Here is a 21,812-nt window from a genome sequence, read left to right on the forward strand (position 1 = left end):
AAATCCTTTAGCCTTTATAGAAGAAAGTGCTGTGAACAGTCATTGAACCTGGCCTTTGTCTTATTCTTTGAGAAAGGTTCTCGTGAATCAGAGGCTGTTGTGGAGCTCCAGGTCCTCATGCCTCTCCCTCCCTCCTCACTGGGAAGAAGTACAGTGACTGGACTGTCACGTCAACTCTGTCCTTCTTCCTTTTGAAAGATGACATTACAGGCTGTGGGGAAGGGGGTTGATCAGTAATTAGTCCATATATTCGTGGCTAGGTCTATCACACTTAAGTCCCAATGCTGACTGAAATTGTATGCCCTATGACTGATATCTTTCCCCCAGCCTGTGGGAACCACCACTCTACACCTTGCTTCAACTTTTAAAAACACATGTAGAATGTGTCTAGAGTGTCTCACTTAACATACTATTCTTGAGGTTCATCCATGGCCATGTTAATAATAATGCACATAGGCAGTTGCTAAAAGAATAGCTCTTAAATGTTTTTACCAAATACAACAAAGATAGATGAGGTGATGGCTATGCCAATCTTTTCACAATGAGAACATATACCAAGACATTGTTTGAACCCATAAACAAATACATTTTTCTTGTCAGTTGAAAATTAGTTTAAAAACTTTAGCTGGTAGGATGCATGCCTGTAATCTCAGCACTCAGGAGGGGAAGAGAAGAGGATTTCAAGTTCAAGGACAACCTGGCCTACATAGTGAAACTCCGTCCTTTTCCACAAAAATTCTAACTGGTCTGCCACCTCCCAGACTTACATGCTTCTCCACTCCAGGAGCCTCCAAGGTAGGCTGCCTCAGTTATCTTAACTCTCTAAGGTATGTCCTACCATAATAGCACACTATTTGCCCACCACAGTCCATGCTTCTCACAGTTTTCTGGCAGCCTGCAGAGGACTTCTGTGCTTCCCTCTGCCAGCGCTTTCCTAGAGATTATCAGCTCCCTCCTTGCTGTTCCATACTAGCCCCAGCTGAGTTTGCTGGGGACAAGTTCAGCCTTCTCATTCAGGGTCTCATTCAGCCAGCCAGGGATATACCCATCTCCCCAACATAAACTGTACTGTTTCCTGGCCAGTAAAGTGCATGTCCTCATGTTGTCCATTTGCATCTCCAGTGTATCGTGTCTCAGCCAGAGCTTGTCCTGTTGACATTGAATACTCTAGGACCACAGTTCTTTATCTGCAATTCTTAGGAATAGGTATCCTGAAATTTGGGATTTTCAAGTTTCTGAAGAAAATTAGTGAACGTAGCACATATTGTAGAATATTCTACAGATACGGTCATCAAACAGATACACAAAATTTAAAATAGTTTGCATTGCAGGATTTTCTTTTATTGCACATTCTGACTTTTAAGTAATGATGTCAGGATAAGGAGGTTAATACTTGTGAACAGTTTATTTAGCTAGGTTAAAAGAGTTTTGCTGGACATGGTGGATAACTGTGATCTCACTTTTGTGAGGTGGAGGAGGATCAGGAATTCAAGGTCATTCTCTGCTATATCATGAGTTTAGATTAGAGGCAAACTTGGGGTCCTGCCTTAAAACCAGCAAATCTTTAAAAAGGAAGCAGGAAAAGAGTCTCCATCCTAGGGTTTACAATTATACTTTTCTCAGAACTAACTTCCAAAGTAAAAGTCACAGGACTGGCTGTACATACCTGCAGGTGCTCACCCTCTGATTTTTAATGCATGGCATGTAGATAGAGATAAAATGTCTATCTCTGTATTGTGATGGACATGGCTTTTAGAAAAAACAGAAGGTTCCAGGTTTTTGATAGCTTAAATATCTCCTTTCACTGGTATTTAAAAAATAATGAGGATAACATGTGGGAAATACTGAGTGAGTCCAGTATCACAAGAGTCTCTACAGAAAAATGCTTTTGCAATGAAGCACCATGGGAGGAAGGCTCTATTGACACTTCAGATAGGATCACAGTTTTGGAACAATCATGTCACCATTTTAGGGTTTACTAGCTAAGCATTGTGGTACCCATTTGTAACCCTGTACTCATGAGGCTAAGGCTGTCCTGGGCTGTGTAGTGAGACCACATCCCAGAAACAGGAAACTGAACCTGAAGCCATCTCAAGGTTTTGCTTTGCCTAGCTACAGGGATAGCAATCAACATAGTGTCTCTAAACCAAGTTTGTTTCAATTAATTAATTCATTTTCTTGAGACAGGGTTTCTCTGTGTAGCCAGAGCTGTCCCTGAACTTGCTCTGTAGATTATGCTGGCTTCAAACTAAGAGATCTGCCTGCCTCTGCCTCCTGAGTTCTGGGATTAAAGGTGTATGCCATCACCACCCAGCTAAATTTAAATTATCTATGTTGCCAACAGGCTGATTTTAAGACTCTGAATTTACTAACGTGAATAATTCTAAATATAGCCACAAAAAGAATTTGTTCTGTGGGACTAAAAGTGTGCATATCTGTAGTGGTTTCTTTTCTTGATTTTGGTTCAGTTGCTGGAGAGGCACCTCTATACCTGTAATTCCTGGTGACTTAATGAGAACACTCTGACACTAGCTGACTCATTGTGAGTAGATGTGATTCTCTCCCCCAGAAAGTAGAGACACATTATTGTGGTGATGATTTCAGCCAATTGCAAAATTACATTTAGGTTACCAACCGGCTAGGTTTTTTTTTTTTTTTTTTTTTTTTTTTTTTGCTTTTTGGTTGTTTGGTTGTTTGTCCCCCCTGCCCTCATACAGAGTTTCATGGTATAGCCTTGGCTGCCTGCCTCTACCTCCACAGTGCTGAGATTAAAGGCTTGCACCACCGTACCCGTTGAAACTGGCTGGATTTTTTGTTTATTTTTAAGATTTAGTTATTTATTTTGTATGTATGAGTATATTGGCTACATGTATGTATGCATGTGCTTCGGATCTCCTGGACTGATAATACAGATGGTTGGAGCCTTTGTGTGGGTACTGGGAATCAAACCTGGATCCTATGCAAGAGTAATCGGTGTTTTTAACCACTGAGCTGTCTCTGCAGCCCTCTAAGCCTCTTGTAGCCTAGGCTTGTCTCATTCTCCTGATCTTCCTGCCTCCAACTCCTGAGTGCTAGGATTGCAGGTATTAATCAGTGAATGTTTTTCTATGTTTTCTATTCAGTCTACACAGAGAAACCCTGTCTTGAAAAACCAAAAAACAAACAAAACAACAATAGAAGGCTTTATTTTTTTATTCTTTATGTGTATATATGTTTTGCTTGCATGTATGTGGTACTACATTGAGTATCGGATGGTTGTAAGCCACTGTGAGGATCCTGGGAACTGAACCTAGAGAAAGAAAAGCAAAATGGCTTAACCACTCAGCCATCCTTTTATCTTAACCACTCAGCCATCCTTTTATCTTAACCACTCAGCCATCCTTTTATCTTAACCACTCAGCCATCTCTCTAGCCCCCTTTAGCATATTTAAAGTGTCTAAGTGAAACCTCTGGGAATGGTTTTATAATTCATATCAGATCCACATAAATGTGCACTAATAGTAGTTAATTTGCTTAAGTTAGATTATTAATTTCAATATGACTATTTAGTGAAGGGGAGGGTCTTGCTGTGGTCATTCCAAGGTCTCTCATATATTTAAACCAAATTAGACTTGGAAAAATGACTGAGTTTTACAGTTGTATTTTGTAACCATTGTGCCCCACATTTTGAGACAGTTTGTCCTTTCAAGGGTCTTTCATACACATCATCAGCTAGGAGTCACATCATCTCCATGACGATTTGATAGTATGCGTGCATCTCATTCCTTCCCGGTCAAGGAACCTGGGATTGAGTGCAGGAGCGGTTGTTGAGAAGAGTCACACCAGAGTAGTGAGAGTCCTTCTGGTCTGTCTGCAGTGTGCATCAGAGGAGCAGGTGCTGCCTCTGGTCACGCCCATCCGGACTAAAGTGAAGGTGCGCGCTTGAGTGTCGGCACACTCAGGAAGCTGTTCCTCAGTTGTAGTATTCTGTAAAGTAGAGTTAGTGGGAAGCCACCACCACAGACCTGTGGAATCCGGCACATCCACACTGAACTCCCTACTCTAGACTTCCCGTGGAGTGAAGGACTGCAAGTGAGTGTCTCTAGTTTACCAGCACCTGCCCTGGGGGCAGGGCGTGTCCACTGCTGGCCTCTCTCCTTCCCCAGGTAGTGTACACTGATCAGCTGTGGCTCCACCTCTGCAGGTGCTCTAGGAGACTCAAGAGTCTTGACAGAAGGGCCTGTCCCTGCAGTACCCTGCCGGGAAGCCCCGTTCAGGTTGGAGCACAGGGCTTGGCTTCATTGGGCTGGCCAGCTCAGTGGAGAAATTGAGCTGCTGTGCTACAGCTGCCTGTGGCTGGAGGGATTAAGATGACCACAGAGCACAAGCCTTGATCCTAACTTGAAAGGTAGAGCTCTACTGGGACTTCAGTGGGAGCGCCCACAGTGGCACCTAAATTTGCCCAGCAGCATGTGATGAAAGCTCCTCTGAGGGTTTAACTACTCCAGTGAGTCTCTAAAGCACAGTGATGACAAAAAGACATTTCCCCCTGCTGTCTCTCCACTCATTTTCTACATGCTGTGAGAGTTTCCAGGTCAGTCAGGAATTTACTAGTGAGTCGAATCAACAGTCATGCATCCCAAAAGGATGGAGGATAGATGTATAGAATGTGCCAGTGATTGAAGAGTGAGAGCATCATAGCATGCTCACATCAGGACAATTACCACAGACTGCGACTGTGGTCCTGGGACCACAGCCTTATAGGAGTCCATTGTTGACCAGATGTCATTATGTGATGCGACTGTATTGATTTATTCATGTCTTGCTTGGAAAAAGAGACAGAGCAGGAAGAATAGAAAATGTTCTTGCTGGGCGGAGATGGCACAGGCCTTTAAATCACAGGGGGATCTCTGTGAGTTCGAGGCCAGCCTGGTCTACAGAATGAGTTCCACAACATCCAGGGCTGCACAGAGAAACCCTGTGTAGAAAACTAAAAAATGAATAAATAAACAAATTAAATAAATAAAAAGTTCCTAAAGTTCTCAATAAGGCTAATATTCTCTTTGTTGTGGATGCCCACAAAAGCAGGAAGTGGCTAGTTAGCAAATGACCTATGGAGGCCAGGGTCTGGGTTTCAATCCTGGATTATAACTTAGAGTCTTTGTGCCTCAGTTTCCCTATTGGTCAGGTGAAGATGATACTAGAAGCTACCTCACAGGGAACAATTGAGTTCTCTGAGTGAGACTGATGGTGTGTCTCGTGAATGACAGCCACAACATCATGCAATACACGTAGAAATATATGTCATGAGCATAGTGTGGTAACTCTTAGGGGTGACAGGAGAAAGGGGCCTTGATGCTGGCCATGGGAAAGGAGTTTCTGAAAATTTCCAGGAGGTGATCCCAGAGCCTGTGGTTAAAGCACAGGTAGGTAGATAGGAGAGGTGAGGAGGGAGTGTTTTCATGATGTCTGCAGGAATGTGTGGGAGTGGCCAGCAGAGCTTCAGTTTGTTTATTCACTCACCTAGTCCTTGATCTCCTACTGCCTGTTCAAGTCAGATTGGGCCCAGATTCACAGTAGAACAAAGTACAACTGAGAAGAAGCCACTATAGATAGGAATTCCTTCTGGTCAGTCACCAGAATCCCAAGAAGCCAGCTGTTAGCCTGCTCAGGGCAATCGAGTAAGATTGCACGGCACAGAGCTGTCTGCTAGGTTCACCGTCTAGCCTTGCCACTTGGTCCTCATGAGCTTTGGGCAAGTTTATGCCTCAGATACAAGATACTGTGGATGCACATAGCTGCTCAGGGGTGCTGCTGACTCTAGAGGGTCAGGCCTTAACATTAGAGTGGTGCTCATAAACTCTTACTGACCACCTGTTTTCCCACATAGGGATGTGCACAGCTGTCTTGAGTACACACCCTCTCATCCTTCCTCTTTCCAGGCCAACCCATTCTTTCATCCATCATAGGTTTTTCCTTATAGGACCTTGTCCTGATCCCTGTCTGGATTCCCAAAATAGCTCCTGTTCTCCCTGCGGTGTGCTGGCCCTGACCATAGCACTTGTCCTCACATTTGGAATGACTTGTTCCCCAGTTGTACTCTCATTGAATGGCCTGTAACCACCATAATGGTAAACTGTCATTCATATCCCTTTTCCATATAATACATAGTGTTCACCAAATGAATCAATGAATGAACAAATTAATTAATGTGATGTTAAAGTCATTTAAGAAACTGCTACTATTGTTAAAGTCTTTTTCTAAATTTGATTGCATGGCCAGTGGGTTACTATTTTAGGTCTTCTGACCACATAGGAGTTTTTACCATGCTGGGAAGGTGGCTGGGTATCTAGGGGAAAGCTGCCTGTCTGTACAAGAGCTAGACATACTTACTGATTGGCTTTTTTTTTTTTTCCTAATGAAAGCTGTGGTTCATTCTCAGAGCTTCTCAGCAGGAGCCTGGAAGCTGACATTCCTGGTGGCAGATGTGCACAGGCATCTTGAGCATTAATGACTGTCACTATGTACATTTCATTCATTTCAGCATTGTTACCTGGCTCAACCAGTTGTCCCAGCCATACCCTAGTATAAACCACAAACCAGACAGCCCTTAGGAAACAGGTTGGAAACCCAGAAATACCTCTAGAAGTTTGTAACATTTCTTAAGATCCTTTAAAAAAAAAAAAAATCTTTGTGGCTCCAAACGCAGCTCCCTCTGCCGAGAAATCTGTCTCCAGCGCCTTTGCTTCTGAGGTTGGTAGCTTTCAGAAAGACTGCAATGCAGCGGTTAGCAAAGCCCTGTTAATATGGAAGCCACTCGCTCCCCTTCAGACTGCTGCCTGTGAGCTGAAGGAGGAGATGGTGGGTCTAACATGCCTCAGGACCCTTGGTTCTGTGATTAGATGCAGGCAATTTTGTGAGTGCCTTTGCTAGCACAGGCTTGTCCTGCAGCAGCTCTTAGTTTCTGGTGCAGTAGGCTTTCCTCGGAATGTGAAACTGAAGATGCCTTTGCAGTTTGTGCCTGATAATTTGGTTTTCATCTATGAGTTCAGATGGTGGGTTATACAAAGGTAAGGGACTTTAAAAAGCATGCATTTGTGTATTTTAAGTATTTATGAATATCCAAAATCAAAGTAAATCAAGATTTGAATAGATCTCCACTGAATCTAAGAAATAAAACTTTGTATCTTGTTAATGACAGTTTTGACATTTGAAGAATTGTCTTATTTATTGTGAACTAATGTTCTCTAATGAATTACTCAGGGTGTTCTTTGAAAAGGGTTAGCCTTTCCTTTGGCTTTCTAATAAGCCAGCTTGAATCTCAGAAATGTAGATATGGATTATAACATTTGTTTCTTTTAAACAATGACTGTTTCATTGATCTGGCATAAGATATATCATCAGCCATAAGATGATGGATGATAAAGTCCAGTTCCCTGAGTTCTTATTTTACCTCAGATAAAAATCCTCAGATGAGCATATTCTCAAGTGTGGAGCTCTGTGTTTATGCATAGGGTGAGCTGGCTATTACCTTCAGCTGGTCCTCTTTGTTTATCTAAAAGGGAGGCGAAATCCAAACTCAGAATGGTTTTGCCATAAATGGGTGACCCCAAAATGCATTGAATGCTTCATGGTTGTTAATTTTATATGTCCAACACCAAGAAATATAATGTCAGGGTTACCATGGCAACTGCATGTGTTCTGAAAAGCTTGTGAATGGGCTCTGAACCTCCTGGCATTTTAACTAAGATTTTCCAGCTGAGAGCCTGCATACATGATCAGTGTAAATAAATTCAGCTTTCCATGGAATGCACATCCTTTCTCTGTGCTTAACAGAGTTGGCTACCCTGCTCAGTTCTTTCTCTGGTGACATCTACCTTGCCTCTTGGTTCCTGGTCACAGACTATGGTTGAAAGCTTGTTTTCAGCCTCAGGCTGAGAAGCCATCTCATCACAATCAGCCAGTGGGCCATGTAGAATGGGACTGACAATGCCTGGTAATCCCTGCTTCCTGAACTGTACTTGTACTTCATGTCCTGATGTGGTGTAGTGTCTTGGTGGAGCTTTCTGTCCATGTGAAGAACTTCTTTCTGGAAGTTTCCAGGCTCCAAGCCTGACTTCCTCTTAGCTTGGAAGTTGTGGTGGTTGGTTGGTTTGGGGAAAGGGGCCCAGTGATCAAGCTTGTGAAAATTGTAAGGGAGCGGGGGTGTTCATGGCTTCATTATCAAAGAATTGCTGGCAACATTTAGAGCTAGTTCATTCCCCAAGCTGAGCATGATGATATATACCTTTAATCCCAGCACTCAGAAGGCAGAGGCAGATGGATATCTGTGAGTTCAAGCCAGCCTGGTCTACATAGTGAGTTCCAAGCCAGCCATAGCTACACAGATCTCTCAAACAACAAAAATTAAAACAAAACAGTCTTCCGTGTGCGTTTAAACCTCATTGTAATCTTTTTGGAGACAGGGTCTTGCTTTAAAGCACCAGTTTGCTTGAACTTACTACCTATACCCGTCTGGCGTAGACTTCAGAATTGTATGGTGTAACTTTTAATTCAAAGGTAGCTTATTTTTTGAGTTGCCCATTAGTAGGTGTATTGCTGTGGTTTACCTATGGACCTCATTTAGAATCTTTGTCTAATTCTATCCCTTTATTTTCAGATGAAGAAACTGAGGCCCAAAGAAGTTATCCACTTGGTTGAGGTCCCAGAATAGATCAGAACCAGGTCCACTATCAGAAACCTCCTCCTGGCTCCTCGCTGTCTGATCCCTGAGGTTCATTTCCTGACAGACAAGGTTTGCTCTCAGTTAATACTTTCTTTGTTTTCCTTTTGTCAGAAAGGGTGTCTTTCATAATTTCAAGTCTCTAACTTAGAGCTTTCATTAAAAAAAAAAAACATTAAATTTCCATGTTTCTCTTTTTTTTTTTGCATCATTTATGAACTTCTGCTTAGTGTACAGATACTGATACATTCATGGGATGGACATAGCCCCTGCCCCGTGTGCTACCTTCTGTGATGAGAGCTGTGAGCAGTCATGGACTTTCTTCCAGCTAGATTCGGAATTGAGTAGCTGGGGAGATGGCTCAGTTGGTACAGTGCATGAGGACCAGAGTTTGGATCCCCAGCACTCTAAGTGCCAGGGTTTGGGGGAGAAGGGAGAGGTAGAGACAAGAGAGTCCCCAGAGCCTGCTGGTTAGTAAGTCTACCAAGTCAGCAAGTTCCAGGTTTAGGAAGAGACCTTGTGTTTAAAATTGAGGTAGAAAGCCAGGTGGTGGTGCACGCCTTTAATCCCAGCACTCGGGAGGCAGAGGCAGGTGGATCTCTGTGAGTTCAAGGCCATCCTGGTCTAGAGTGAGTTCCAGGACAGCCAGAGCCACACAGAGGGACCTTGTCTCAACAAACAAACAAACAAACAAACAAAAAATTGAGGTGGAGAATGATAGAATAAGACACTCAGTGTCAACCTCTTGCCACCAAGACTCACACACTTACCAACTGGCTCAACACCTGTACTCAGTCAACATTCTGCCTCCACACCTATGAAGGCAGAATGACATAATGACAGTAGTTCAGTCAGTTAATTAATTCATTTATTTTAGGTTTTCTGAGACAGTGTTTGTGGTGTTATTTTATTTGTACTGAAATGTGATTTTATTTGTATGTTAATAAAGTTGCCTTGGGGTCAGAGCAAGCTATAGCAGAAGCTGAGTGGTGGTGGTGCACGCCTTTAATCCCAGCATTTGGGAGGCAGAGCTAGGCGGATCCCTGTGTGTTCAAGGTACAGCCAGCATGGAGACACGTGCCTTTAATCTCAATACCAACCATAGAAGACCTGGAGGTCTGTACAGACAGGCAGTGACGAGGAGGTCATGTGGCTGGGTTTACAACCAATGAGAAGGCAGAACAGAAAATCTATAAAAAAGAGAAAAACACAGGAATTAGCGCTCTTGTGGAGAGAAAAGACAGAGCAGCAGTGAAGGGTCAGGTTTTCAGCTCTCAGCTATTGCTCTGACCTCTTGGCTTTTAACTCTGCAATTGGCTCTGTGTTTCTTATTGAACAAGACAGTTACATCTACAAGGGTTTCTCTGTGGAACAGCCCTGGCTGTCCTAGAACTTTCTCTGTAGATCAGGCTGGAGTTAAACTCACAGAGATGTCTACCTCTGCTTCTCCAGCGCTAGGATTAAAGGTGTGCACCACCACACCTGTTTTCGTCTCCTACAAAAAAGATTTATTTTTTTATTTTTATTTTCTTTATGAGAGTGTTATGTGTATGTATGTGTATATGACCGGAAGTGCTGGATCCCCTAGAACTGGAGGTAAGAGTGGTCGCAGGCTGCCTCGTGGATGCTGGGTAGCAAATCCTGGTCCTCTGGAAGAACAGCCAGTGCTCTTAATCACTGAGGCATCTCTCCAGCTCTTTCGTCTTTTCTCCTTTCTCTGATGCTTTGCCTTTACTCACTAAGCCATTCCATTGGCCCAAAATGTGTTTTTGATAACATAATTCATATAGGATAAACTGTCTTGTGATACAGTGGTATCTAGTGTTGGTATGTTCACAGTTGTTCAGAATCCTATTTGATTTTAGAACACTTTAATCAACCTGAAGTTGTAGGCACTTAATTTATTCAACAGACAAATAAGAATGACAGACCAGTATCAATCATGGCCCATTACGTTGAACTGTGGGCCTGTGGGCCTTGCAGGCGCACATTCAGATCTAAGAGTGAAGAGTGGTGACCTGTGACTACGGTAGCCATGCTGCTGCACTTTAGAAGCAGCTCCTCCTCCTCCTCCTCCTCCTCCTCCTCCTCCTCCTCCTCCTCCTCCTCCTTTCTCTGTGTAGTTTTGGTTCCTGTCCTGGATCTTGTTCTGTAGACCAGGCTGGCCTCGAACTCAGAGATCCATCTGGCTCTGCCTCCCGAGTGCTGGGATTAAAGGAGTGCGCCACCACCGTCCAGCTCAGAAGCATTTCTTACGTGAATAAGACTTTTTATATTGTGGCTCTGGTGAGAGGTGAGCTATAAACTAGAATTTTGAGGAGGGAAGTCAATTATGATAGATCAGAGGTCAAACTAAAGACAGAAGGACATTTGTGGCAGGCCTTCTGGTCAGATAAAATAGACTACAGGATTTGAGTGTATGTGTATGATGTACTACACAATTTTCCTGTGCCATGTGTGCATTTTCCTGTCTTATCTACCCTGTGCCCCCTTATTCCCACACATGTCTGTTTAAAAGATCATATCAGTGGGAGAAGTAAAGACATGATCCAAAAGGGAAAGATCTGGTCCTAGCCAGAACCAGTGGGGTCAGCACCATTTGTCTGTAAAAGACCATTTAGTAAATATTTGTGAGTCATTGCTGTGTATCTGCCTCTGTGAAACTGGTTAACTGGTTCTAGTATTAAAGGCATATTTTACACTAAGAATAAATTCAGTAGAAAAATCTTAATAAGATTATTCTTTTGTATAGAGGAAGAAAATACAGTCATTGAAGGATATTTTCTTGATTTATAAAAAAAAAAAAGATGTGAGCCAAGTATGGTGGCGCACACCTTAGATCCCAGTGTTCAGGAGGCAGAATCAAATAGATCTCCGTGAGTTTGAGGTGAGCTTGGTCTATATAGTGAGTCCCAGGACTACATGGTGACATCTTGTCTCAGAGCCAGTGTAGTGCTACACGCCTTTAATCCTAGTACTAATGAGACAGAGGCAGACAGATCTCCGAGTTTGAGGTCATCGTGGTCACTTAGTGAGTTCCAGGGCAGCCAGAGCTACATTGTAAGACCCCGTCTTGAAAAAAACAAACAAACAAAACCAAAGAGGAGAGGATGAGATTCAGTTCAGGGGAATTTAACTTTTCATGGTCAGATTAACCTTACATGTGTTAAAGAATGATGTTTCACAAGCAGATGCATTGTTTAAACCTTTTGAAAGTGTCTAGACTCTATGGTTGGGGAACACATCCTTGGGTATACTATACCTCAGCTGATGGCCTGTGTTTAGCTAGAGGATGTCTATTTTCCATAGGGGAGAAAGGTAATGAGGATCATAGCTGACATTCCTGTAACAAAATATGGGTTTATAAGAGAAAAGCAGAGGAAGTTGATTCAGGGCCAACAAGATGGCTCAACAGTTAAAAGCACTTGCTGCTAAACCTGACAACCTGAGTTTGATTCGTGGAACCTACATGTAGAAAAGGAGACTTGACTCACACGTATTTTTCTCTGATGTACATGTATACTCAGTAGCACCTGGTATGTATATAAGAACATAAACCTCTTAAGTGCTTCCACAAGAAATGTCAAAATTTTTTTAATTTTTCACACTTTTATGTGATTTAGGAAGGCTTCATCAAGCTGAGCAAGGTATCTTATGACTATTGTTCCATCACTGGGAGGCAGGAGGATCTCCATGAGTTCACGGTTAGCCTAGACTGTGAGATTATAGAACAAATTCCAGGCTAATCTGGCTAGACTGTGAGATTATAGAACAAATTCCAGGCTAGTCTGGCTACAGAGTGAGATTCTGTCTCAGAACAAAAATGAAGAAAATTTCTAGGGTGGATCACATTTGGAGTCCCAGCATTTGGGAAGCTAAGGCAGGATTATTACAGTTCAGGACCAGCCTGTACTACATAGTAAGCTCTAAGCTGACCTGGGCTGCAGAGTGAGACCACATCTCAAAGGAAAGCAAACGAAGACTCAGAGGTTCCAGGAAAGCTGCTTTGGGCTGTATAGTCTAGACTGTCCTCAAATGTATGATTTTCTTGCCTCTGATTCTGCCTATGACACTTTCTTTTGTTTGTAATGTCTAGGTTTAATGAATAGTGGACAATTGTGTAGACATGATCAGATATCTTGATCTGATGGTCATTAACTGAATGAGACCTAGGAAGCCTGTGTATTCAGTTCCTGCTTGGCCTCAATAGTATGCAGCCTCATCTTTTCCTGCCCCAGCAGGGTGCTCTGGAGTGTCTTAGGACCTGCTATCCGTTGAAGTAGGCCTGAGATTTTGAGTAGGGATGAGGTTACATAGTTTATGTGGCCTAACTTGGGGAAGAGGAAATATGGTTCCTGTGAATAACTAGAGTAGAAAAGGCAGGGGACAAAAGGTCAGAGAAGACTTGCTTTTGAGGCTTTTTTATGTAGCCCTTGCCTATATCTTTCAATTCAGAGGACTCAGCAGACCAGAGAACCAGACTTTGGACTGTCCTTTAGTCTGTGTGGAGGTTTGAAAGAAAATGGCCTCAAAAGGGAATGGCACTATTAGGAGGTGTGACCTTGTTGGAGGAAATGTGCCACTGTGGGGTGGGCTTTGGGGTCTCTTATGCTTAAGCCATCATGCTCCCCATCCTGATGATAATGGACTGAACCTCTGAAACTGTAAGTGAGCCATCCCAATTAAATGTTTTCTTTATAAGAGTCATAGTGTTGCTTCATAGCAATAAAAGCCTTACTAAGACAGGCTGTAACATTTCTGTGTAACATCTACCATAGCATTAAAACCATGTCCCTAGACTTAGCAGGCTGAGTTCAAATATTTTGAAAGAAAGTGTTAACATGAGATCCAGTTTACCACACCATGAAAAGTTGCCTCTGATACTCCCAACTGTAGAAGACACTCAAGCCCAGGTGGTAGTCTTGGTGGACACCTCCTGCCCAGCCTGTCTGGCCCTAAGCTATGTGCTGCCCATATGGGGATGCCCTTTCTCATAGACCTAGTTATGGGTCCTGCTGCCCAGAATACCGGTCATGTGCTTGCCTTAGGACCTTAACTCAGAACCCATGGTTCCTCAACAGTGCTTCCCTCTTTCTGAAGGAAGTGCTGATACTATTGTCATCATGGTCAGTGTGACCACTAGAGCTGCCATCTCTAAACTTGTAAAACAAATTGTTTCATACTTTCAGATTTGCTCATCTAAAATTCTGTTGGTAGTATTAACTTAGAACAGGTCTGTAAGGTATTATTTGTTTAAGAATGCTTTAAATCCTGGGGGGCAGGAGGATCTTTGTGAGTTTGAGCCTATCCTGGTCTACATAGAGTTCCAGCATAGCCAGTCTCAAAAAACAGACAGACACCTGCTACCTCCTGCCTCTCACTAGGACAAATGAGTTGCACATTGTCCTGAGCACCATGTTGGGTTCCTTCAGTATCACCGCCATGGAGAAGGTGGTTCAGCAGCTCTGACTGGAGGCCAGGTTCAACTATGTGAAATTTTCCCAGGCAGCTGCACACTCAAAACAGTTCTGTCTACCGAAGGTTCAAAATGATCCTCTGTTGGCTAGAGTGTCTTCTTCTACAAGTCCCTTCAGCCCTCGGAGAGTCTACTCCTTTTTGTAGTCACATTTTTCAGAGGTTTCTCAAAGCACTTTTCACAAACCAGTGACTGTTCAAGAGAACTAAATTTGAAGTCTATACAGGGTAGTTAGAGTTTTCCTGCCTGGCCCAGAATCAGGACAAATCTCTCTCACCCGCCAGGCCCACAGTTGATCAGACCCAACCAAGAAAGCACACAGAGACTTATATTGTTTACAAACTGTATGGACGTGGCAGGCTTCTTGTTATCCACTTCTTCTATCTTTTTTATTTTTAGCTGAGGATCGAACCCAGGGCCTTGCGCTTGCTAGGTGAGCACTCTACCACTGAGCTAAATCCCCAACCCCTACCTCTTCTATCTCAAATTAACCCATTTCTATTAATCTGTACTTGGCCATGTGGCTCGTGGCTTACCAGTACCTTATGTCTTTTCCGTCATGGCGGTGGCTGGCTATGTCTCTCCTCCCACAGCCTTCACTTCCCAGAATTCTTTTCTCTCTTGTCCCACCTATACTTCCTGCCTGGCCACTGACCAGACAGCATTTTATTTATACAGAGCGATATCCACAGCAATACAGAACGTCTCCCTATAACACATGAGCCATAATATGCACTGTTATCAATCTTTAACATCTACCTCTGAATTTCCATGGGTTTCTGTCTCTCAAGGTTTAACTATTTTATATACACTGGCTGCAGCATACAATAAAACAGCATACCAAAAAAGAGTAAAAAATTGAAGCAAAATCAAGAAAACCAACTATATTTCACCTTTAAAAAAGTTTGTTTTGGGCCGGGCGGTGGTGGCGCATGCCTGTAATTCCAGCACTTGGGAGGGAGAGGCAGGTGGATCTCTGTGACTTTGAGGCCAGCCTGATCTACAGAGCTAGTCTAGGACAGGCTCCAAAGCTACAGAGAAACCCTGTCTCGAACCCCCCCCCCAAAAAAAATTTTGTTTTGTTTTTGTTTGTTTGTTTGTTTGTTTTTCGAGACAGGGTGTCTCTGTGTAACCCTGGCTGTCCTGGAACTAGCTCTGTAGACCAGGGAGGCCTCGAACTCACAGAGATCCACCTGCCTTTGCCTCCTAAGTGTTGGGATTAAAGACGTGCACCACCACCACCCATCAATAAGAATAACTTTAATATTATTAAAAATATTATTAAAATTTATAATAAATAATAATAAATTTAATAATATTATTAATACTATTAAAATAGTATCTGGCAGTCATTTAACATAGTTTTCTTTTGTGTTTGGAAAAGGTGAGAGATGCCCTTCCTTCCTTCCTTCCTCCCTTCCTTCCTTCCTTCCTTCCTTCCTTCCTTTTCTTTTTTATGGAGAGAGGTGTAAGGAAAAATGGGGAGGTGTATGCAGATGCATTTACCCAAGCATGCCCATATGGAGGCCAGAGGAGGATGTCATGTGTCTTCATCCATCACCCTCTGCTTTATTCTCTGGAGACAGGGTCTCTCACTGAACCTAAAACTCTGTATTTTGGCCAGGCTGACTGGCCAGCAAGCTCTGGAATTTGCCAGTGGTAGGGTTGCATTACAGGTATGTGTGGCCATGCCCAATTTTTTATGTGGACACTGGGGATTCAAACTCAGATTCTCATGTTGGCACAGCAAGCACTCTTGTCCATTGAGCCTTCTCCCCAGCTCCAAGAAGTATCCTTTCAAGTATCCTCTTTAAATTCAAGAGTACAGCCTCCCTAGTTCACCTAGTCACTTATGAATCACTGCATACTTACACACACATCCATACTGATAAACACATGCTTCTTGAAATGAGATGTTTAATACTGAGCCACTTTTTAAGCATTTGCTTTTTCTTATTCCATTTACCTCTGTCTATTATTTCTAAATCTGAGGATTAGAGAAAATGATTAATTTCTGTCTATCCTTTAGCTTATGCATAAATGTCCTCTTGGGGAGATCTTCTTTAAAGCCCTGTGCATAGGAGTCACTGCTCTATATATTGTGTATCTCTTGTCTTAAGGTTTCTAATGCTGTGAAGAGACACCATGACCACCACAAATCTTATAAAGGAAAACATTTAATTAGTGTGACTTACAGGTTCAGAGGTTTAGTCCATTATCGTCATGCAGGCAGACATGGTGCTGGAGAAGGAGCTGAGATATCTACATCTTGATCTACAGGCAACAGGAAGTGGTCTGAGTGTCACACTGAGCAAAGCTTGAGCAAAGGAGACCTCAAAGCCCACTCCCATAGTGACCCACTTCCTCCAACAAGGCCACCTACTTCACCAGAGCCACACCTCCAAATAGTGCCACTCCCTATGGACCAAGCATTCAAACACGTGAGTCTGTGAGGGCCATACCTAATTCAAATTACCACATCTCCCTTTAGTAGGTTTCCAGTCTTACACCTGGGGACCAGGCTGTCCACCTTCTTAGCCTGACAGTTGGTGAATGCAGGGCCTGTGTCCTTATCTTCTCATTCATAGTGCCCCCCAGCATTGACATCAGATAAATGAGGGTGGTTTAAAGTCTGTGTTAACCCTTTCCTTTATAAGATTTCCTCAGAAGTTTTTTTTTTCTCTTCCATAATCAACTTTACTAGTTTTTCAGACTATTGATTATTTCCATTTTCTTCCTCCTCTAATAAATGACCATTTTTGTCCTGAGTAGGCCTTCCTATTACTCTTCCCTTGTGTTTGCATTTAAATGGAGAGACGGAGAGAATGAGGTAATTTTTTGAAAAACCTGTCCCAGAGCTTTTGGCATTCTTATTTATAGGCAGTCCTCTTAATTTTGTTTTCCTCTAAGTGCTAGACCAGAGAAAAAGTGTTGGCATTCAGAAATAGTGGGTTCTGGGTTCCTGCTGGTGTCTGGCTTGATTGCCAGCTTGCATGGGAAAGGGGGGATTGGCCGTGCCACAGCACCTTTTGTGCTAGCTGTCTTCCAGGTATGCCCTCTGCACCGGGTCTTTCCTGGACTTAGTTAGTAACTGCCTAGCCTATCTTCAAAGTTTCCCCCCATATTTTTTTTCAACAAAATTCATTAATGTACTATTTTACTTGTATAAGGAATGTTGACAGAGTATTTGAAAACTTCTTTTGCACTATGCCCTAGAAAAGAAATAAATGATGTAGAAAATATGTGGGAATTGGGTGAAAGTTCCTTGTTTATTCAGTAGAATTAGGAGTTGGGAATATTTGGGAAGTGAGGTGGCTGATTTCAGATGTATAGTTATTCTGTAAAACCACGACAGGGGGCTGGAGAGATGGCTCAGCGGTTAAGAGCACTAACTGCTCTTCCAAAGGTCCTGAGTTCAATTCTCAGAAACCACATGGTGGCTCACAACCATCTGTAATGAGATCTGGTGCCCTCTTCTGGTCTGCAGTCATACTTATCGCATACAAATTAATTAGTTAGTTAGTTAATTAATTAATTAATTAAATGACCGAATAAATAAATAAATAAATCTTTTTTAAAAAAAGTTAAAAAAAAAAAACAAGACAGGAAGTTTGTCAGTCCATTTGCTTATAATTGAGCTGATGTGCATGGAGACTGGGCACCAAGGTCTTCTTCGCTAGTCAGTCAGTTGACTTGGTGTTAGTGCTTCTGATGGCTGTTTGCTGTTCCTCGTGTTCCATTTTAAATTGTCACCTGTGGTGGTTTGAATAAGAATGGTCCCCACAGGCTCACAATACTTACGTGCTTAGGCACCAGGGAATGGCACTATTTAAAAGGATTATAAGGATCAGGAGGTGTGTTCTTACTGGAGGAGTATGTCACTGGCTTTGAGGTTTCAAAAGCTCACACTAGGCCCAGTCTCTCTCTCTTCTGCCTGTGGATCAGGATGTAGCTCTTTCTCAACTCCTTCTCCAGCACCATGCCTACCATGCCTGCTGCCATGTTCCTCACCGTGATAATGGACTCAGCCTCTGACTGTAAGCCAGCCCCCATTAAATGCTTTTAAGAGTTGCTATGGTCATGGTGTCTCTTCATGGCAATAGAATAGTAACTAAGACATTACCTAAATTCCACATGACTGCATTTTGCTCTCTTTGCAGCCATGCTTTGTGCGTATATATTTCATGGTTATATGGAAGATTAAATTCTCCTAGAACTATCTTATCTACATAGTGCTATTTTTAAAAAAATAGTTTATATCCATTTGATGACTACCTTTGATTGATAGGTTGGAAACACATACATACCTATGTGACTATTGATGGAAAGTGCAAATAATGGGAGCATTCTCTGTTTCCCAGACATCACTGAGAAGAAAACATTGATAATTCTTGTCAGCATTAGTCTTAATTCTACTGAATGGAAGACTTATTCCTGGAGACTTCTGCTTGCACTATGAGGGAATAACAGAGACTAGATCTCTGCCAGATTAGGGGAGGCAAATGGTATAGAATTTAAGGGGGCACCAAAAATGTTGGTAATTGAGATTAATGATATTTTAATGTAATTTAAATGTATTTAAAAGTCAAATGAAATCTGTGGTAAAAAATAAAAATTTTATGTAAAGATGATATTGGTATTGATTGTTTTTCCTCACACAGCACTGTGACAGATGCTGTATATAAAATTTGTGTGTGGTGTTCCTTAGTGTCCTCCCCATTAATTTTGATGTTATCTACCACTGTGCTTTTTCCACATTCTTCTAAAATTTGTGCCTGAGGCAAGTCTTCTACTTCACCCTAATCCAGAACAGACCATCTTAATAAATTAGAGATCAGGCAGAATATGTAAAACAACAATTTTCAGAGGTTTATACAGGGAAGATTAGGACTGTGTCCCCTGAGACAGGGAACCAGGTGGGCAAGCACACAGCGCTCAGCTCGTTCCCTGGAGCAGGCACTGCGTGCTTTCCTTATGAAGGGCAACAAGCACCCATGTGGGGCTTGTTGGAACTCTTGGTTTCTGTTGTGACCACTCTGCTATCACTTGTGTTTCCTTTAAAAGCAAGAATGTAATCAAACAAGGATAGATTTGTTCTAACAAAACTTCATTATAAAAGTAGCAGCAGGTTGGATTTGGCCTTCAGGTAGCTTTCTACCTGATTCAGAGGCAGAGTCTCCACACTTCAGGTAAAGGGGAGAAAATCCAGAGTCCAGCGGCCTCATCAACATGACAAAGCTGAGCAAATCTGAGGAAGAGACACGCTTAGAACTGCAGGGATCTGCACAGTGACCCAAGCCTTGCCTGGATTGTCACATACACAGAGGACATAACCTCAAAGCCAGAAAAAGCCATCAGAAAGAGCAAAATGTCACATAAGGCTGGGAATATGTTCTCCTGCTATGGTGGTATCAGTTAAATCCTTTAAGGATTGCCTTTTTACTGTTAGTGGGGTGCAGAGCAATTTTTTACCTAGGATGATGGGTAGCTAGCTCAGAAGGATATAACCTATAGGAGGCTATAGCCCTAAAGTAAGTTGTTTCAGATTTTCTCTAGCCAAGTCTAGGTCATTTATCTGTATTCCAAGAACAAAACCCAGGAATTTGAAAAGGTATGGTAAGGGTCCCATGAGTCTGGGGCACAATGGGAGAGAGAATGCTTAGTGTAGACAGGGCTCTGAGTTTGTTTCCAACCACTACATTAAAACTCAACAAGAACAAAAGAACTGCTTACCGTGTTAGAGAGAGTAGCAAATCTTCACGGTATAGGGGCAAGGCATATAGCTCAGTGCTTGCCCAGTGTGCATGAGGCCCTGTGTTCAATCTCCAGGACTCCATGGGAAAGAAGAGGACTGTACAGTCCAGCATTTCACAGTGTATAAAAGCATTCAATGGGATCTGGACATGGCTCAGTGCTTGTTCTTTGAGAGGACTGGAGTCAGTCCCCAGCACCCATGTCACAGCTCACAAGTACCTCTAAGTCCAGCTTCAGGGGGATTCGATATTCTCTTCCTTGCGCCAGGTATGCACACAGTACATGTATACATAAGGCAACCATGTACACACATAGAGTAAAAGACTTGAAATTTTTCTTTAAGAAAAAAAGAGGACTGATCTTAAGTAGTTAGAAGAATGCCATTTTGCAAGGGAACCATATAGTTTTAACAGCATATATCTGGCCAGATCTTGGTTAAGCCAGAAGATAATTGCCTTATGAGTTAAATACTAAAAGAAAAACAAAACCTTAATTCCAATTCTTAACTGTGAGTTTGTATCCAGTTTTTGTAAAATGTTGAGAGATTTTTAGCTAAGAAAAGCTAAAGGATCTAGGACTACATAGCTTAGTGGGAGCACACAGCCTAGGGTTCCAACCCCAGTCCCAACCCAAGGAGAAAACAAAAAATTCTGTCTGTCGTGGTGCTCATAACTTGAGCACAGAAGAGGGTGAGCCAGGAGGATTGCAAGTTCAAGGCCAACCTGGGTTACATAGTGAGACACTATCTTAAAAAGAAAAATAAGAAAACCCCAATTAAGAAGAAAAATAACAACTGATTGCCAGCAGAATTATGCTTCAGGAAATACCAAGGGGTGTTCAGATAGAAGGGACAGACAATGTGGAAGCTTTTGGAAAAAAAAAAGATAGGAACTTGAAATGGTCCATACAGGGCTCATTTTACTTTAAATAGCTTTTGAAAAATTGACCATTTAATGTGAAAAATCGTGTATTTTGGAAGTTGTAATACTTGTAGGTGAAATAAGTAGTAACAGTAAAAGATGAAAGGAAGAGAGTGCAAGTGTGGAGTCATAAGGTTTTCTTTTTGTTTTTGTGACAGTCTCGATGTCTCCTAGACTGTCAGGGAGTCTGTGATCTTCCAGTCTCAGCTTCCTGAATGGTGGGATTAGAGGCAGGTGTCACTGTGCCTAGCTATTGAACTATATAAGGTTCTATACTGCGAAAAATTGAGGATGTATATGAGATCAGGGAAATATTTTTTCAGGGAAAAGAAAACAATTGCCAACATCAGAAATATACAATGAGACACCACCACAGATTACAGGCTGAAGCCTGATAATATAAATGTCTTTATGCCAGCAGTTTGACTAATGAACACAGTTGTTGAGTCTTACTCAAGGAAAGATATATAATCAATCTATCTATCTGTCTGTCTGTCTGTCTGTCTGTCTGTCTATTTATTAAAGAGCTATGTTTAGTGCTAGTAAGAACAGAGCAGGTGTAGGCCTAGGACCTCAAGCCTGAAGACTGGAGTTCAGTCTCTGGGACTTAACCTGATTGGGTCCTCAGCCAACTCTGCAAGCTGTCCTCTGACCTCACATATAGACACGAAATAAATAAATGTAATTTTAAAAAACTTTAAAATTTTTGAAAAAGAAAAAATTTTTGAAAAAGAACTTAGTTTTATTTAAAATGCCTGAAAGAAGACTATGTATACAATATTTTACTGACAAATTATACTAAATGTTTAAGAGAAAGAATATCGGGGCTGGCCAGGTGGTGATGAAACACCCTTTAATCCCAGCATTTGGGAGACAGAGGCAGGCAGATCTCTGAGTTCAAGGCCAGCCTGGTCTGCAGAGTGAGTTCCAGGACAACAAGAACTAAACAGGAAAACACTGT

The 21,812-nt window shown here is 42.2% G+C and overlaps 1 protein-coding gene and 1 pseudogene across 5 annotated transcripts in view; both read left to right on the forward strand.

The window, feature by feature from the left end:
• Positions 1 to 21,812, forward strand: part of Traf3 (TNF receptor associated factor 3) — a 114,265-nt gene that overhangs the window by 33,845 nt on the left and 58,608 nt on the right. For 4 of the 5 annotated variants that reach the window (XM_036205705.1, XM_036205702.1, XM_036205707.1 and 1 more), the window contains one exon: positions 8,639 to 8,773. The gene's annotated coding sequence lies outside the window, so the exon portion shown is untranslated. Of the gene's footprint in view, positions 1 to 6,762; positions 7,050 to 8,638; positions 8,774 to 21,812 lie in introns of those variants that run through there. The other variant, XM_036205704.1, reaches the window with a different exon arrangement.
• Positions 14,117 to 14,323, forward strand: LOC118595332 (annotated as a pseudogene).

The sequence above is a fragment of the Onychomys torridus genome, chromosome 14 (assembly GCF_903995425.1).
Source record: "Onychomys torridus chromosome 14, mOncTor1.1, whole genome shotgun sequence".
NCBI classification, from domain to species: domain Eukaryota; kingdom Metazoa; phylum Chordata; class Mammalia; order Rodentia; family Cricetidae; genus Onychomys; species Onychomys torridus.